Below are 7,156 nucleotides of genomic sequence, written 5' to 3'. Positions count from 1 at the left end.
CATTAAAGGGTGCTGCAGAACACTGTGTATGTGTGTTGGGCTGCAATTAGCAAACAATGGCAATGCACTGCAACACGCATGTAAAATTCCCTAATGTGTGCTACTGTGACATGCAGCAAATGTTATCATAAGCATTATAATTCCCAATATAGTATGAACAAGCGCTTAGAAAAATTGTACACGTCAGTCAGAAAGGATTATGAGTACTGGAATTCAGTTGCTATTCTTTAAATCATAAATCAAACTTGAGCTCATTTCACAAGCATGTCCCCTGTGAAGCAAACAACAATGGACACAAATGGTGAGAAAACCTGCTGTGCACATAAATGGCAGCACATGTAAAGTGTTATTCTGTGAAGATTGCTGGAAAACTATTCAATCAATAAATGTGTCAACAGTAAAAGTTACATGGGTCAATAACTATCCTCCTCCCTCCCTGCCGTCACACATCACCCTCTGTATATAATTCCCAACAGCAGAACTGTATTTAGAGAAATATTAGAGCTCTGAGGACTTCATTTAGTGAGAACTAGCTGCCTGGCTGTCTTCAGTAGTATGTATGTTCCCCCAGGGACTATGAATGTACTGAAGAAACAGTCAGACAGCCAGGTATGAAGTATACATTGTAGGAGATGTCATCAGTAGCAGTCTATATATTTTCTCTATACCGCTTTCATGTTATCTTTCTGAAGTCTGAGCAGCTCTGTCAAACAATTTTAAAACATGCTTTAAAGTATTAAGCGCAGGCACCAGTGTGCACCGGGTGTTTGTACAAACCTGCTGTAATATCAAAGCCATGGTAATATGCCAGATTGTCACATTTTTTCTCAGGGTCAAAGCTTCAGATCTTTCTGGTGGTGTTAAAGTTTTCCTACCTAACTGCCCTCACAATACTTTAGGCTCATCATTAATAATGGCTGTCACAATGTCTAGTAGAAATATGGTTGGATAGGACAGGTAAGTTAAGACATTATCAGGAAGAGACAGATTTTTACCTATCTGTACAAACCAATATTTGAATACCGTATAACAGCAGAACTTGAAGGCTGCTGCGAGTATGTGCAGGCCCCTTGATATACATGACAGCAGTTTTGTTAAGGACATGAATGAATGAAATTTGTGCCCCAATGCATATAAAATGACTTGCTTTATGCTCCGTCGCTATCCTAGAACTTATAAAAAGGTTGTTGCTTCCCAGTGACTTTCCTAGTGGCAGCACTTTATACAATAGTTACAGTTGACAATTTATACGGAAAGAAGGAATTTAAGGAGGAAGGGCTGACAAAATTATGTGGGTTTAAATACCATTGCTTGATTTCTTGGTAAACATCCAGGAGTAGTTTACTGAAGTGGATAACAGTAATGGTACAGAGTGTCTTCTTATGTCCTAATATGTGTGGGATATTGTATATGTATAGTCCCAAAAATGTAAAATTTTAATGAATTTACACTTGATTTACACTTGCACTTGGATTTTACGTGGTAGCATGGTTTGAATGGTGGCACACAGCTGGATTGAAAAATAAGGGCCAGTCATAGGCACGTGTATGTTCCACTGACAAATGTGATCTACAGTGGTTATTCTGTTACAATTGCACCTGTCAACAGATGTGTACCAATAGGCAGCAAGTGTGTGTGTGTGTATGTGTGTGTGGTGGGGTTACAGCTACTATAGCACAAATCACTTAAAAATGTAATCTGGGCATGACAGAAGGGTGTCAAAACACATGGGGCATAACAGCAAAGTCACAGGCAAACTCCACCACTAAAAGCCACCTACAATGGGTACATAAACATCAGAATGTGGCTGATCAGATGTGTGTGTGTCATATATAGACAAGGACAACATACACAATTAGCCAGGTGGTTTTAATATTGTATCATATTTACCTTGTAACTTTTTACAGGTAAGAGATCAGTGAATCAGAGCATGTTATGCTGCGTTGTGTTTTATTCATGTAAACTGTTTATTGAATGATAACTAGCACAACCACAGTTATTAAGCTGAGCTCAGAGATGTATCTGATCCTTGTGTTTATGTATATTATTGTACCATCCATTGATAAGCAGGTGCATAAAATTCCACAAAGGTGTGCCCAGATCTTTATAGCAATTATTTTTCTGCTCAGTACTATTTAAAGCCATGTAAATATTGAGGGCATAAAATATGTATGATAATATAAAAAAGATATGTCAAGTAGATCTGCCAATTAAAACATTGTAACAAATAAAGAACCTTTGCCAACTTGAAAGCAGTTACCACTGCTCCTGTTTTGCGGACTTTATTTTAAGCTGAAATACAGAATAAGTCATATCTAAAGACCAGCATCAATTATATTCTTTAATTCTGATATGTTTTGTGTAAATGTATGCAGATTTTTTATTGCAGTCCAGGAGCTTCCTGTAATCAAGACCACTCACTGCTTCCTTCTTTCCTTGTGTTGGGTGACTGGTCTTGTATCTACCCCACTCCTATGGTTTTCTGCAGGCAGTGGTAGGTTGACTTGCAGGATCCATCCCATGGCTCTGTTCCCTGTAAAGCCAATGTGCAGTACAGTTATGATGTCATTTCTGTTTTGCAAAGTACTATCTGGCTCTGCAAAAGAATTTGGAATACACAAAGTGGAAATGATAATGTATTTGAAGTTTTTGTGCCGAGTTTAGCCTTTGGTACTAATAGGTTCATGTTATCTGACAGCACCACCAACAGATTTCTGTGAAGTTGCATATTATGTTTTGGCAATTGTAAGCTCTTAATTAGTAACACTGCATTTGACATGAGTAAGTGCCAAGAAGGTGCAAACTTTTATTTTCTTCAAGACTCAACTGCCTATTAATACAGACATGACAAAAGAATGCAGACACTTTCTAAATGTGGGTGTTTCAATAACAGACAAAATCTGTAAGACAAGGATCTTATAACAGGAAACAGCATTTCTGTATATTTTGGGCTCAAGGCTGTTTCTACTACCGAGTTCCTGTTTCTTCCAGAATTAACACTGGGTCTCCCTTGAAATGCCAAATCACAGCAGTGGTCAGAAACAGGGATTCTCAGAATACTAGGATACCCGCAATCAGAAGATTTTATATAATAGGATGTAATATATTTAGACATTGACCAGAGAAAGAAAAAGATCTTTTTATACTGTCAGTGTTGAGACAAGGTTCAGTAGCACCCAAGCTAAAACTGGTAAAGAGTCCCCCCCCCCAGGGATATTGCTTGTGTAAGGCAGCATGGTGGCTCAGTGGTTAGCACTCTGTCCTTTGCAGTGCTAGGTCCCAGGTTCAGATCTTGACCAGGACACTAACTGCATGAAGTTTGCAGGTTCTCGCGTTTTTGCGTGGGTTTCTTTCCACATCCCAATAAAATCCAGTAGGGTTAATTAATTTCCCCTAAAATTGACCTTAGACTGTATTAATGACACCTGACTATAGTAAGGACATTAGATTGTGAGGCTCCTTGAGGGACAACTAGTGACATGACTGTGGAGGTTGTGCAGCGCTGCGTAATATGTTGGCGCTATATAAATACTGTGTAAAAATAATAATAAGCATTTTTAGGATTGTGAAAGATCTGGAGTAGCAATGATACAGTTTGCATAATGTGTATATCAATGAGAAGGGCCTATGGGGTAAAATGGACATTAGTTCTGTCTGTTCTATGTCAAGAGTGCATAACACAGGCACAGAGTGCAGGCGTCAGCTGTATGTATACGATATCTTTTAGCCCAGGTCTGTCCAAAGTCCGGCCCAGGGGCCAATTGCAGCCTGTGTTCAGTTTTCCACCGGCCCGCAGCCTCTGTTATAACATCAATAATATGTGGCCCGCCAGCACTGTTGACCACAGTATAAAATACACCCATACAAAAAAGCTATTTTATATTTCATTAGAGTTGATAAACCGCCTTGCAATTATCGGCCCGCTACTCGGTGGGCATAATCGGCAGGACGGGAGTACCGATGTGTGCACAGGGAATTCCCTACGTCATTATAGTAGGAGTGAGCTGTGCGGGATCTGCACGGACTACGCCTACTCTAATTTCAAAAACATGCTCTGCACGGAGCGGGCACTGACACCCAGCTCTGTGCACGGGAAATCCCTCACGTCACCCTGGTGGGCATGTTCTGTGCGGGACCCGCGCAGACCACACCCACACTAACCCCATGTACATGCTGAATGGTCGGCCCCCACACATTTTCACCTCACCAAATCTGGCCCTCTTTGCAAAAAGTTTGGACACCCCTGCTATAGCCTATCTTGTGTTTGAGAAATACTTCTGTGTGTGCTCTGAACATTCTAATGCAGTTTATATGGCAGGAGTCTCTATATTTGTACTAGCTAATTTTCACCTATTTCCATTAAAGATTTTCATGGAAATACCAAAAACCAGGATTAACAAAAAAAAGTCATATTATGGGTGGAATTGGGTTGATTTTCCTCAACTGACATTTGATCCAGATGTGCTGGTAATTATTTACCTATCTACTGGGTAAGTTGATTTTTTTAAATAAATGTCTCATAGGTCCAATCATAGGGAAAAAACAAAGGGTTTCTTACAAGGGTTGTGCCTCAGTCCCCCCTCACATTTACATGTGAGAATGTACACACATACACAAACTGGTATATAATATGTATATGGTATGAGAGAAGAGCATTTCATTTGCTGTGACCAAAAGTTTCTCACTTTTCACACTTGAGCAAAGACTAAGTTCTATCCCCCTGCTCCTCTCAATGTTGCACATTCTCTGCTCTGTAGAGAAGAATCCATTCTATTCCTTGTCAGTAGGAACTGGAGGGTTTTTAACACATTCAGTTTTTTCCCCAACTAGATTTACATCCTACCTACCTTCCACCTTTGTTCTTTGCAATGTTACAATAGATTGTAAGCTCTGTTGAGCAGGATCCTTTTCCCATTCTTCTTTCGTCTCATTGTTTGTATGTGTCATGTGTGCAGGTTTGCCATCTGCAACCCCTATTTATTGTACAGTGCTGTGCAATATGCTGGCAATGAACATTATTAACAATAATATATTCTCCTTCTTGTTGTGATATTGTGCCACATTGGACAGCGCAGATGCCCAAGGCACACACATAACATACCCAGCCAAATGCCCATACAATCAAAGCACAGACAGACAGAGTGCAGAGTAATAGCCGTAGAGACAAACCATGACACTGCACACATCAGCACATACAAAACACACAGCGCTCATGCAGACAACACACATACAAGTGACAGACAGAATGCAGAGTAATAGCCATAGAGACAAACCATGACACTGCACACGTCAGCACATACAAAACACACAGCGCTCATGCAGACAACACACATACAAGTGACAGACAGAATGCAGAGTAATAGCCATAGAGACAAACCATGACACTGCACACGTCAGCACATACAAAACACACAGCGCTCATGCAGACAACACACATACAAGTGGAGATCACCAAGGCAGAGCAAGGACAATCAGAGACACACAAAAAAGCACAAAGAGGACACACAGAGCATTCAAGTCAAAACCCACAGGCCATATATAATCAGATGCCACAAGAAGTCAAAACACACAATATCATCTACAACTGCACATTCAAAAACACCTAATAAAAAGCATTGTGAGGACAACTTTGCTGAATTACTATTTCTAGTCTTTGTGTAGCACTGCCTCATTGTTTACAACATGGTGTTATTAAGTATTTATAGTAGCAAAGCTTCCAAAATGAATGAATTATATACAGAGGGATACATGATGAGTATGGGGCCATGGAAACTACATCCAACATTGAAAGTGGTTACTTAATTAACTTAAGTGAATGGCCCTTCTAATAGTCACTTAATACAGTTCAATCATTACTTTCAAAATCTAAGAAATAAAACTCATATCTGTTTTTATACATCTGGTGATATGAAAGTGGTGATAAGAACAAAAACACAATCTAACTCTCAAATCACCACATTTCATACGTACACCATACATAGAAAATGTTATACTATCCCATTTTTTTAGCTTTTCAAAAAACACTTAATTAGTTTACAAATAAAAATGCTAAAACCCTAAGCAATACATGTAACTAACAATGCCTTACAATATAATGAAATGCACTATTCCAAATTAGCTGGTCAAAGGACAGGCGCACATTGCTAGCCTAAAACTGTAAATAAATACTATTTTATCTTATTCTTACCCTTAGCTTGAGAAAAAGGGAAAAATATGTACTGCAATGTCAAGCATATTCATTCACATGTAATGAGTTTAGTGACTAGTAACATTAACATCCAGTGGTTGTGTTAAATGATATTCAAAACAAAAATATTTTATATCACAGTTATGACTGCATTGTTATTATTCTTATTACTTGTAAGAACATTTTTAACAAGTACAGAAAAGATCAGTTGATTTTGCTAAAAATTAAATGTTCGTGTAACCTCCTGTGATATGAGCACAGTCCATGCTATCTTTACACAAAGCCATCTTCTATAAACTACAAATTATTCTAATAATAATTGCAATACAGTTTTAAGGCTAATGCTAGCCATGGAATGCATAAGAGTGCCTATCTAGTAGGGAATTGGAGCATTGGATCAGAACTAGGGCAGGGACTGCAGTGCACTGTGAAATGCATTCTGTAAAGCACTGAATAAGTTGGCACAAAAGTAATGGAACTAATAATGTTTCCTAATTTATTATGTTTATCTATTATCATTCTGTCTTGTGTGATGTGTAACATTTGACAGTAATCATTTTTATTTAAGTGGTGCCAGTGGAAACTCAATAACAAGGCATGTATGTTACAACACTGGGTACAAAATCTTCTAATCTAACTGTTAAATTGCCATGGAATGCAAGAAGGCAAAGCAAGTTTCTTCTAGCCTTATGTAGTGTATGAGAGGCATTTATTCTGAAAATCATCCTATGATGCTTTATCTGGTAATGATTAGGTACTAATATTGAAATTGGACATGCTGCACAGTCTATAAATGATGACTTTAAACACGATCCAAATCAGTGGGGTGTCAGGCTTTCATCTATTTCTGTATTTTGCTTGTTAACAAATCTTTCCTTTTTTCATTTGCCCGGGTACTAGCGCTCCAATAAAGATATTCCAGATGAAGTTAAATAGATATAAAGTGTCTTGTACAGATATCACTTCCAA

The sequence above is a fragment of the Pyxicephalus adspersus genome, chromosome 1 (assembly GCF_032062135.1).
Source record: "Pyxicephalus adspersus chromosome 1, UCB_Pads_2.0, whole genome shotgun sequence".
Taxonomy (NCBI): domain Eukaryota; kingdom Metazoa; phylum Chordata; class Amphibia; order Anura; family Pyxicephalidae; genus Pyxicephalus; species Pyxicephalus adspersus.
This window is presented reverse-complemented; position numbering follows the sequence as displayed.